Below are 13349 nucleotides of genomic sequence, written 5' to 3'. Positions count from 1 at the left end.
CCTCCCCTTCCCGCCTTGCTAGTCTCCTGCATTGTTCCAGGTCTCTTGAATGTCATGTATGACACATGTGGTCTTATGTATGTATGTGTAATCTATGATCCCATAAATGAGGAAAACACATGATACCTGTCTCTTTCTCTTTAAAGCCACTATAAATCACAATGTATTCATCACAGTTCAAAATTGGTAGAGGTTTCAGTCCAGGACAAGTTGGCTTTACTGTTCTGGGCAACATTCAAGCTGCAATGTATGGTATAATAAAACTGGTCCTTTCATGGCCTAGGTGGTTAGAGGAAAGATTGAGAGGATGGGGGAGGCAGACAGACACAGCCTGGGTCCACGCTCCCTGTCAAGTCCACAGGCTCAATCATCTGAAAGATCCCAACTCGGCCCATCCCCCAAAGCATTTACCATCTCCCAGTAGTCACCTGGGGAGCAAGTATTCACCATACTGTCCTTTGGGGGGTCACTGCAATTCCTATAGCATCAGTTGGCTTTGTCAATGTCTGTAATCGTGACACTTCTAATCTTATATAGTCTCTTTCCAACCTTAACCTAACACTCGGCCTCTTTGTTCCCCGAGATAACGAGTCTGAGACTGATTATGAATAATTGTGTAGGCCATAAACTAGGCTTGTTCTCTGGCTGGCTCCTAACTCAGTAAACCAGTTTATTCTATTCTATGAGTGCCATCATCTCAGTTTTTATGGGACCATCTTCCTCAGAGTTCCAGGGCTCATCTCCCACACCAACTCTCTCCCAGAATCCCGCCCCCCTCTAGGAACGTCTACCTCCCTATTTCCTGCCTAGGCTCATAGGTCAACAGCCTTTTATTGACAGGTGAAACTTCCACACAGTGCACAGGAGATTCTATCTACAAGTGACCCTGGATGTCTATCAAGGCTTACTCAGTTCCCCATTATGGCATCCAAATTCGCTCCACTCTCCCAGACGGAGGCAAAGGAAGAAGGCCCAGTATAGCTTGAAAGCAGGGGGTAGGTAATAGTTGAGGTCAGGCGATATCGGGTACCTAGAAGACCTCAGGGTGTTTTGTTCCAAAAGCATTAGGAAGTCATTGGATGGAACCTCCATCAGTTATGGTCCCCATGTCCCCGAGCTGTCTGTCTCTATGACAGTGTTCTAGATACGTGTCACGGGAGGTACAGCAGCTTCTGCTTCTGCTCTCTGAACATTCCCAAGTAACGTGTAGGATATTCAGCTACCCTGTGGAAGAGGCCATGGGAGGGGGCCAGTTGGAGAGAGAGACTCCACAAGACCATATGGTCATAGGAAGAGATCAGGTCAACATCTGTCCTTGGCATGGGGACAGGCATGTGGAGGAACTATTTTGGTAGCTCCCACCCCATCCATAGCTGCATGGGAGTTCTATGAGAATTCTACCCAACAGATTGGAGACGTGACTCCGTGAAGTGCATACTGCTCTTACAGAGACCCCATAAGTTCTCAGCATCACATCAGATGGCTCACAACCATCTGTAATTCCAGCTCCAGGAGGATCGGACACCTCTGCCCTACAAGGGCACCTGCACTTATGTGCATATAACCAGACACAGACACATAACTTAAAAAATAATAAATAAAGGAGAGAAAGAATCTACCTGAGCCCAGTGAACCCATGGAATCATGAGAAAGGATGTTTTTGCCAAGCTAGTAAGTGAACTGGTAAGCAAACCCAAAGCTCACAGATGAGAATAAGCCTTAGACCCAGGCTTCTATGAGAGTGTGTCAGGTAGTTGAGATGCAGCAACTATTAATGAGATTCACGTCTGGTGTCATAAAGCAGGATTCAGAGAAGACAGGTGAGCAGAGGGTGAAATTTCACATCCAGCAAGGTGTCACATGCACACTTTTTGACCTAGACAAACCTTGTTCCCTCTCATCCAATCGAGAGCCATAACAATGCACAACTTCAGTGTGACCTCTATCCAAAGCTGGGACAGGCGGGAAGGGAAGGCAGCCATCCAGCTGGCAAGAACGGAGGATGACAGGAAGCCAATATCTGATGAGATGCTGCAGCAGAAATGGCTGGAGCTGATTACCAGCTAGCCCTCTGAACTTCTGGTCAAGGGCACAGATTCATCCCAGCTCATTTGGCCTTATTCCACAGCCACGGACCAAACCTTTAACCCTAGCCAGCTGTCCAAATTGGATGTCCTCTGCTAGCCTTGAAAAAGCTAGAACAAGACACAATGTCCAATTCACAGCTTCCCTGCACACCCCCCCACCTCCGCCCCAGGAAAATGCTCCATTGAGTGAGCCCATCTGTAGCATCAGCATCTAAACAATAGCATCCACCTGTCTCCTCGTTCTCTCTTTTATAGCATCCTAAATTTGGTCCTCTACTTCAACTCCCTAGTTTTGTTAATAAGACCAGTTGTTTCTCCCCATTCCCTGGGTTTAAGACTGTGACATTATTTCATCTTTTCAACTATGTTTCTTAGATCCATCTTAAAGCCTTCTTCAAGCCTTGATTTTATCTAGTATGTTTGAGACAGAATCCCACTATATAAGCCAGGCTGCTCTCAGACCCACAATCCTCCTGTGTCAGCCTCCTTAGGGTTAGGAGTATGGGTGCGTACCACCAGATGCGTCTTCAGCTCCTCTTTTAAATTGCTATTCATTTTTTTAGTCAGCATATAAAATATTCATTTGCATCATGAGGACTTCAGACATATGTATCACTGTCCCTTGATTTTATCCACCCCTAATCTTCACTAATGGAACTCGCTTCTTGGTGTGTCCCCAGATTCCTGTTTCTATAGCTCTAGCTTGGGAATGCATAACTCTTGTAGAGTTCCAGTGCTTCTTAATGGTTAGTGCAGCTTTCACGTTGTTTGTTTATTTTACTCTCCTCCAATCTGAGCTTCATCTCCCTGCAAGAATAATTCTTTTGGGAAAAAAAAAATACGTCCTGATAATATTAATTTCCAGCTCACAATCTGCGCGAATTTCTCTTATACCTGCAAGAGGCCTGAAATTTCAAGACTGTAATGTGGGGAAAGTGAGGGTTTCGTGGCTCCCCTGGTGAACTGAGAGCTTGAATCCTGCTTGGGGCATTTACTACTGTCCTAACCACCTCATAAATTCCACAAAGCTAGAGCCAGTTTTCAGTTTCAAAGCATTCTAAGCTTTCCCTGACAATATCCAAGAGCTTCCAGTGTCACTGTGTAGCAAGCATGATGTGTGCGCTGGTGCCGAGACTCTCCTACCCCTAGTCAAGGACGCGGCATCATGATTCACAGCCACTTTTTCCTTTGGGCTCAGTACACCCTCAGGACCATCCTCATCTCAGCCCTCCAGAGAGCAACTACAGACTGTAAGTTTAACATATTCATGAACACCAGTTTGTCCCCATGTGCAGGCTTATGACATGAGGAAGGCCAGCACTGTACTGGCTTGCCCTGCAGACCAAAGTCCTCTGAATAAACTCCCAGATCACGTCCTCCTCTGGTACTCAATTAGCCGACCCACCAGCTACAGGGTCAGTCCTGTCTGGTGAATAGTTCTTTCTCTACACCACAGATTCTCATCCTGGTAGGTTGCTCAAGATGCCTGGCTGAGAGTCCATCTCAGCTAAAGCATAATCCACAGACAATCCCCATGGTGGTTTGACTGAGCACTCTCTCCCGTAGGTCAGGTATTTTAACCCTTGATTCCCCGTCTGAGGTGCTGTTTGGGTAGTTTGTTTAGGTCTTGTTGGAGGAAGCGCATTGCTGCGGTAGGCTTTGCGATGGTACAGCCTTGCTCTACCTCCAGGTCATCCTCTCTGCTCTGTGCTTTCATTTGCATAATCTCTTGGCTTCCCACTCCATCCACCATGCCTGATAGTGATAGGGATAAAAGACTATCCATAATAGTCTTTTATCCCTCTGGAACCATAAGCTAGAACAAATTCTGACTTCCATAAGTCACTTTGGGCCGTGGTGCCCTGAACATGCTGTTTATAGCAACAGAAAGTAATAGTACAACCCCCTCTCCCTACACCCCACGGACAGGACGGTCAGGAGTGTAGGGCCAAATGCTGGCTCCTGATCCCAGTGTCCCTCCCCCTACTCCTGAGGTTTTAGGTTACTTCATGTGCAGTCTCCCTAGTCCCCAGCATCCTGGATGTTGTGGGTCACTTGCCAGTATCTATTAACTAGGTCAGTCCCCCAGAATCACCCAATTGGCTCAGCAGTATGAGAAGTGTGTGGGAGATGTCGCTATGCTATCATGGCGGCAATGGACAGTGTGGGTGGTAAGATTTCTCCCGTGAGGACTCATTCCACTTTGCAGACAATGACTTGGGATTCGCTTCACTTTTTCTCACTGAGTCCAAAGACATCAGTTTTCCTCATTGTTTGGCAAAAATCAACTGGCTTTATTTATTTTTTATTTTTTTTATCCTATAGGAGATGGCAAGACAGATGTTAACCGTATTTCAGGCACTAACTCAGAACCTTGAGGGTAAAGATGAAGAAAGAGTCACTTATTTTATGAGTTATTCAGTGATGTCAGCTTGTCATCATTTTTGATCCCCTGAGGGGTCTTCAGCCTGATGCCTTCAGCAGTGGCCATCACACCTGCTGATGATGTGGTCATGATATCCTAATGGAGGCTTGACTGTGACAAAGTAGGGCTGCCCGGTACATTATTCTAAGTGCTGCCCTGGTTTTATATCCAGGTTAGCATGCTTCATGCAAACCTGTAGAGTGATGGGGTTACTAGGCAACCATAGCTAGAGATGAAACAGGTATGAGAGACCACAGCATGATGTTCTGCATGGATGTGGTAGAGCTGGGAGCCCAGACCTCACAGATACCCACAGGCTTCAACCACTGAGCATCATGTGTGAGGTAATAATTCCTAGTATGGGGGGCCAGTGAGAAGGAATAGAGGCACTTGCCGCCTAAGTCTGATGCCCTGAGGTTTGATCCATGGAACCTCACGGCAGAGGAGGACCCGCTGCTGAAAGTTGTCCTCTGACCTCATGTGTGCCCACGTCACTCCCAATCATGATGATAATAAATAAATTAAAAGGAATCCCTCTTATTTGTTTTGTTATATGTATTTGTCTTGGTTCAGGGGTAAATTCTGCTAAAGACTACATATATGTGTCCCTGTCATGGTTTGTTATATCAGGCAAATGAGAGCAAGCTCCCAAAGAGTTAGCTACACATTAGGACATGGATTGAGATGAGATCCATGCCCAGGACCATTTCCAAAGGCTATAGTCTCCTCCCCTCCTCTCCCCTCCCCTCCCCTCCTCTCCCCTCCCCTCCTCTCCCCTCCCCTCCTCCTCTCCCCTCCCCTCCCCTCCCCTCCCCTCCCCTCCCCTCCTCTCCCCTCCCCTCCTCTCCCCTCCCCTCCTCCTCTCCCCTCCCCTCCCCTCCCCTCCTCTCCCCTCCCCTCCCCTCCCCTCCCCTCCTCTCCTCTCCTCTTCTTTTCTTCTTTTCTTTTCTTTTCTTTTCTTTTCTTGTGTGTGTGCGTGGTGTCTAGTTTTTTTCTTACATTTCAAATATTATCTCCTTTCCTGTCCAGAAACACCCTCTCCCTGCTTCTATGAGGATACCCTCCCTTCCACCCATCCCCTCCCACCTCACCACCCTAGCATTCGCCTACACTGGGGAATCAAGTCCAAAGGTTCTTGTCTAGAGAAAGTGGTTACTGTCATCTACACAGAAGGCCAAACTCATACAATTACCTCCCCCCCCAAAAAAGAATGTGTTTGTGTCTGCTTCTGTCTTTACTAATGACAGAGATACTGATATGAATGCTGGCAAATGGGGGTGGAGAGGCTTTGTGCAAAAGACAGAACCTGGTGGCAAAGAACCCCTAGAACCCCCTATAATCCAACTGTGCGTGTTCATTATCGACAATTCTCAGCTGTGACTGTAGCATTGCCCTGCCCTTGGCTCCAGGCCTGTATGCACCCTCCCCACCTCCTGATACCTTAGATCGGATGTCTAAGAGATATCCAACAAATCTGCCTAGAGATGACCTTCTAAACCTCAAGGATGACCAAACACATGGAGCTGTCTTTGATGAAAAGATCCCCTTCAGAGAAGAAGACCACTTCATGCCAGCACCCACCACGACGCCACCATTAAGTCTTTGTTTCACCGGGGCCTAGCAAACACAGAAGTGGATGCTCACGGTCAGCTATTGGATGGATCATAGGGCCCCCAATGGCGGAGCTAGAGAAAGTAACCAAGGAGCTAAAGGGATCTGCAACCCTATAAGTAGAACAACATTATGAACTAACCAGTACCCCGGAGCTCTTGACTCTAGCTGCATATGTATCAAAAGATTGCCTAGTCGGCCATCACTGGAAAGAGAGGCCCATTTGACATGCAAACTTTATATGCCCCAGTACAGGGGAACGCCAGGGCCAAAAAGTGGGAGTGGGTGGGTAGGGGAGTGGGTGGGAGGGTATGGGGGACTTTTGGGATAGCATTGGAAATGTAAATGAGGAAAATACCTAATAAAAAGTATATTAAAAAAAAGTCTTTGTTTCATTAACCATAGGGTAACTCTGTTCATGAAAATCCACGTTGATGGGCCATACCTGAAAGTAACCTTCCAGCTGAGAACCTGTAGGCTACAGAAGAAAGCAATGTCTGGATAAGAGTGACAGAGTCATGGGATATTGAAGGTCTGCAAATGATGACCTACAGCAATGGTTCTCAACCTGTGGACCATGACACCCCCCCCCAAAGATTGTTGGAAACCCCAGATACTTACATTATGATACACACTCACAGGAAACGCTCATACAGATAAAGCAAGTCTTTTAAATCAGTGGTTTTCAAACTGTGAATCACGATCCCTTTGCGGGTTGAGGGATCTTTCACAGGGAGGGCATATCATATATCCTGTAGATGAGGTATTTACCTTATGATTCCTAACAGTAGCAAAATTACAGTTATGAAGTATCAATGAAAATAATCTTGTGGTTGGGAGTCACTACAACGGGAGAAACTGTATTAAACGGTCACAGCATTAGGAAAGGTGAGAACCACTGCTCTAGAGAATATGTTGGAAAACTGACAAAACTATCTCTCTCCCAATGGTTGTAGGAATGTTAGCTTCTGTGTTGTTAAGGTGTCATGAAGATGGGGATGATCTCAGAGGAGTTGTGGGGAGAGGAAATAATAGGATCAAAATATGTTGTATAAAAAAAGATCACAAAAAAAAAAAAAAACCAAACCAAACCCCACAAAGAATAGATCTCATTAGGAAATACAATAACCAGTAAAAGCTTTTTTTTAAATCACAAAATGTCATAAAGAAATCATTAGAAAAAAATTCCAGAAAGTGGTCACCTTTTCCATCAAGGTGTTTATTGCAAGACATCAGTAGTCAATCTCTACACAATCATTGGGTTTCTTTGCAAGGCATTAGTAGTTGATCTCTTGCTACCTCTTGGGTGCTCTTGGGTGGGTGAGTTCACTGGCCCCAAGGACCAAGGCCGGGGAAGTCACCATGGGGAAGACAGGACGGGGGAGGGAGGAACAGGGAGAGAGGGAGAGAGAGAAGGGGACACTTGTGCAGAGAAGAGGAGAAGCACCTCTAATTTTCTTAAAGTCACCCTTTCTGTTCCTCTTCACTTAGTTTATTTCTCAGCAGACACTTAGGTTTTTATTTTCCTGGTGTATATGAAGTTATAATAAATCTTCCATGACCCATCTTTGTCCTCTCTCTGCTAAAGATTGCTGTAAATGGCATGCCAGGCTACAGGCTAGGTGACACTCTCTGAGTTATTTTGAATTGGGGGCTGTAAATAAATCATAAATGTTCCACATGGTTCATGAATTATTCATTTTGCTTGTGCTTTGTATAGAACACCGTGAATCAAAATCAGATCCACTCCACCATTACCCTGGGGGGTGGATGGGTTCAGATCACTCCAATAACTGGCTATTGAGCCCTAGAAAGGGAATTTTTGTTTTTTGTTTTTTCCCCCCATGTCTACATAAAGGTTAGTACTTGGAAGAAGTAGCTGACATTCCTATACCAACCAATGGCTCAGAGAACACCAGGAGCTAATGATACACGTCGCAATGCCGTCGGGGTGTTCCAACAGGAACAGAGAACAATGCTTTCCCGTCACACATTTACCCCGTCTTCAGCACTGCATCCCAATTCCTCACTTTCTCATAGGGTTCAGCGTCTTCCATAAACAAAGTCAAGGCTGTATCCAACTTCCTAGATGCCTCAAATCGCCAAAGTTTCATTCAGAACTTGGTTGTTTGGAACAGATCCGAGGGAATAGGTAAATAATTCCATTCCCATTCACAGACTTCTAACTCACAGAGTACCCTAAATAGGGCCAAATGACAATCTGGGACGTGGCCAGATAGTGACACACATTTCCCAGGAACTCTCAGGTGGGGTTGAGTGTGGAGCAGGACGTGCGCCACACTGGGTTTCCCTCTGTGCTCCGTCTTCCTCCCTTACTACCCAGCTTCTCGCCAACTGGTCCAGAGGAGTGGGAACCAAGGAGAGGGCCAGGGTAGGATGTGTGCCCATGCGGGGAGGTTGGTCATTTATTCCCGAGGTCTGTGGATTCATACTCCTGTTTTATGTGTGCTTTCTGTACACTTGCTTTGAAGCAAGGCAGTCTGTTCAATTCTTTAAAATGCTGGTTCTCAGCCTTCCTAATGCTGTGACCCCTCGTCCCCCTTCTCACAGGTCCTTGTATTGTGGTGGTCCCCAGGCATAAACTTATTTTCATTGCTACTTCATGACTGTAATTTTGCTACTGTTATGGATGGATAGTAATGTAAACATCTGATAAGCAGAATATCTGAAATATGAGCCCTGTGAAAGGTCACCCAACTCTCAAAGGACCCGATTTACAGGTTGAAAACCACTGATTTAAAAAGTCTTAGAATTTGTATGTGTATGACTGTTTCCTGCATGCGTGTATGTGTGCCATACACATACCTGTTGTCTCTGGAGGCTGGAGAGGGTGTTGGATTCCCTGAAACTGGTGTTACAGAGAATTTTAAACCACCATTGGGTGCTGGGAATCGAACCCAGGTTCTTTGGAGAAGCAGTAAAAGCTCTTAAACACTAGCCACCTCTCCAGTCCTCCATTAGATTCCTTTAGGGCCTCAGACACCCAGACTGGAATCCCCACACCATCATTTTGCCCTCCTGGGAAGTCCCCTGAGACATTTGGAATGGATGAAGGTTCCACAGTTAAGGGCTCTGGCAAGATCAGGTTTTTAAATCAAAGTTCATCTCCCTCTGTTGCCCTGGAAATAGAAGACCTGCTCTGGAGGCAGTTTCTAATACTTCTTCTGCCTGAGAAGAAAGGAACGCTGGCTCAGGATTACAGATCTCTCCCTTTCTCTCTCTTCCTGCTATGGAGACAATTTCTTTTCTCACGGATCTGGTAAGAGGACAATGCGGAAAATGCCTCCCAGTCAATCCCAGTCAAGTGTTAGGTATGGAAGGGAGACTGTAGGGCAAGAAAACTGAGAACCACTGAGGTTGTGTGAGAGCAGAGAGAGAAAGAACTGCACCTACTCAAGTCAGATACCATGGCATGACAGAGAAACTGCCAGATTCACACAGGAAAGGAAAGGGACAGATTCACACAGGAAAGGAAAGGAAAGGAAAGGGACAGAACTGCTAGAATAGCTGCCATTAGTACACACACACACACACACACACACACACACACACACACACACATACACACATACACAAGCGCACACGCGTGCACACACACACAGGTATACGATTAAGGACTTTGAGATGCACGCCCTTGTCTCTTTTGAAAACATGATGAGAACACACACCTAGCCTCCTGGATCCTGACCTCGGGATGCTCCAAGGTTTGCTGTGTCTTCCTTGAACATGTCTGTGTCCCTCTGGTGACTGACCAGCAAGGAGTGACACTTGGAAAAGTCCAGCAGGAAAGGAATTATTGAGGCAAAGGGACCACATGTAATAGAGAATATCATAGAACTTCTCCAGTGGGGAGCAAAAGGAGTTCTTGAGTTTTGTGGTGAAAATACCCGAGTTTAGAGAGTAAAAAGTCCCATGTATCTGGAGTTTCTCTTTCCAGTTTCAGTTTCCCATGGTCAACCATAATCCAAAAATATTAAATGGAAAGTTTAGAAATACAAATGTGTGAGTTTAAAATTGTATATATTCTGAGTAGTGAAAGTGAAATCTCACACTGCCCTGCTCTGTCCATCCAGACATGAATCATTTCTTTGTCTTCACATCCAAGTGACATAAGCTATGTTGTCCTCCCTTGCCCCCACCACCCAGACTTTGGTAGCCATCTTGCTTGTCAATCTCACGATGCCTGTGTTCAAGAAACCCTGATTTTATATAGCAATAGCCTCAAAGTGCAATCATATTGACACTGGCAATTTAGACACAAGGGGCTGGAGGCTTCCTTTAAGCAAAATAAAGAAAAGGTATTAATAAAGAAAAAAGATCTTTCATGGGATAGTTCTAAACTTCACAGTAAAAACAAATCTGTGTTTGAAATTGTGGAAAAGAAAAAAAATCTGTGATTGTTTTTCTGTGTGTACTTCAAACTACAAAAGCGACCGTCACAATATGTGAAAACTGTTAAAATGGAAGAGAAATAAAATTTGTGTGCACATTGTGTTAGCTTTGCTGTGCCTGTGACATAATGCCTGACATAACTAAAGACAGGAAAGACTTATTTTGCTCTAGATTCAAACATTTCAGTCCTTCATGGTGAAGAGGGTACCACAGAGTCACCATTAGGCAGACAGGAAGTACAGTGGTGCAGTAACAGGAAGTGCTGGTGCAGGAACAGGAAGCTGTGGTACAAAAGCAGGAAGGGCAGTGGTGCAGTACCAGGAAGTACTGGTGCAGGGACAGGAAGTACTGGTGCAGGGACAGAAAACAGCCAGTAAGGCAGGATAGACAGAGAGAGAAGGTTAGGGGGACATCATGTTATTTATTCTAGCATGTAGATATTTGCTATAATGGTTGCATATATAGAGATAATATTCTTTTTATACCCAGATGTTGGAATAAGAACATTAACACAACAGTGAATCATGTTTAATGCCTAAGTATGGTGGTCTTTCTACTTTCTCACCTGTAAACCTACAGTTTTCCTAGAAATCTCACCAGAACCCCTGTTTACAGTAAAGGTCGTGTCTTACCTGCCTTGTATAACATGTGACCCAAGAGTGTCATCTTCTCAGTTTATCGTCCTGAGGATCCTTACTAGCCACTTTCTACTCTCAAGAGGAAACAAGGGGGAAACGGTTTCTAGCAACCCACTGAGATATAACTGGACAGCCAAGACCATACCTAGGCCGATCAGTGAGCTACTTACAGACAGTTGTCCTTCGAGAAGCCCACTTTTTCTTTGAGAGCATCTCTTGTTACTGACCCTGCACTTAAATCTATGCTAAAAACTTCCTTTTAAGAAACCCAGCTCTACTTCATACTAGCTTGTTCTGAAATTCTCTTCTGTAGTGCAGTCAAGGGCAGGTTGCTGGTGGCATTTCTGGGTGACGTTTTGCTATACCACCAACACCATGACAAAATATTCTCCAAGGATGTGGATCTTGTGGCTTCCTCCAGTCAGGCCCCACTTTTCACAGTTTTATACCTCTTAAGTTTTTTTTTTTTTTTTAATTAAATCCATCAATGAGTCAAACCATTCATCATGTCAGAGTCCTCATGACCCAATTCCTTCTAGAAACTTCCTTACAGAAACATTCAGAATGTGCTTTGATAACTTTCTAGGCATTCTCGATCCAATCAAGATTAACCTGGTGTGTGTGTGTGTGTGTGTGTGTGAAGAATCCCTACACACAGAGCTCAGAGGTCTCCACAGTTGGAGTTCTCAGCATGCATTGCTTGTGAATCAGGAGAATTAATTCTGGCCAGAGAATGACTGATCTGGAGATAGACTTGAGAGATAAATTGCAAAGATTTCCTGAAAGTGAAAATTTAAGTTTTTTGGTTGACTGAGCAAAGCCATGGTCTCAATAAGTAGAAAGTGGAATTACTCTACCTGTGCATGACATATGTCATAGAACACAGTGAATGGGGTCTGCAAGGGGACAGGAACATGTCCTCCAGATAGTCCACAAACATTCCTCATGAGAAAAATTGGGCCAGTTCTTGGTCTTTTTCCATGAGAGAAGATGTTCCACACCCAAGAGAGATGTCGAAACAGCACTGGCCGAATAACATTCTCTTCAAGTCCTACCACCCCTGCCCCTCTACCCTTTGCTCCAAATGTGCAGGAATCAGTGGAATCCTGGGAGGCAGAAACAGAGAAGGGGGGAGAACGGGCTGCCCCCCACTTCCCAAACATAGGTTCTGAGCAGAGAAGAGAAGACATTTTTAATTAAGGGACTGAAAGTTTGATCTTAAATCTGTCTGGATTTCCCAATAACTATAAATAAAATTGTTTTGTTATCTGAAGTGATGGGTGAAGCAGGGGATCTGGCGGAGCTGCAATTGGGAGATAAGAGGGAAGAGAAACAAGAGAGGTTGAAACAGTGGAGGAAGAAAACCAAAGGATCCTCCTCAGGGCCGCCATCTTTAAGGCAGTGAGTGACCTTGGCAGTCTGCACACACTGCAAGGCGTGGGGACACCAGTAAGGGCTGTCCTGAGATAACTGAGACAAGACTGGGGCTCAGAGAAAGGCACCCTCATGCTGTACACTAGATGTCTACATCTCCACCCTGCTACATTTGCATCGTGCTCGCTGGCTCCTGTCGCACCATTTCCCCAAGCTTGCTCTCCTCCATTTCTAGGTAGTTCTTAAATTTTATTTTTGCTTTCTTAGATTCTGCAGGTAACTAACTGGAAGGCATTACCGGGTGGGGGTTTCTCCTCAACCCTTTTCTTCGCCAGAGAAACAAATCAGCCAAGAGGCACAAGTAAAGCTGAAATTAATTTAACCAACGTGACAGGACATTCCAGAGACAAGTAGGAGTGGGCTGACCTGAAAGGGGGCAGGTGGAGTAGAGTCTCTTTGGGTTCTGAATGGTTTCTTATTAAAGTTTATTAATATTTATGAAATACATGGCATATTTGTGGAAGTAAGGTGGCCTTTCCTCCTCCTGCTGCCCCAGATCATGATGGAGCCAATCTCCCTTTTAGAATTCTTCCTCCCGTGATCTTTTTCAAGACACGGAAAGGTAGGTACAGGGGTGGGGTGGGGTGGGTGGGTCAAAAATCACAGTGGAGATGACATTAGAACAGCTCCAGGCACTCTTGGGGGTACAGACCCTTTGCTAGTGCGAAGGTGATAGCTGAGAAAACCTCTGAGGTCTGGGATTCACACATAGCAGGAAAATCCTACAGGCAGATTCAACAG

The sequence above is a fragment of the Mus musculus genome, chromosome 10 (genome assembly GCF_000001635.26).
Source record: "Mus musculus strain C57BL/6J chromosome 10, GRCm38.p6 C57BL/6J".
NCBI classification, from domain to species: domain Eukaryota; kingdom Metazoa; phylum Chordata; class Mammalia; order Rodentia; family Muridae; genus Mus; species Mus musculus.
The sequence above is the reverse complement of the archived record's forward strand: the minus strand, read 5'-3'. Positions refer to the sequence as shown.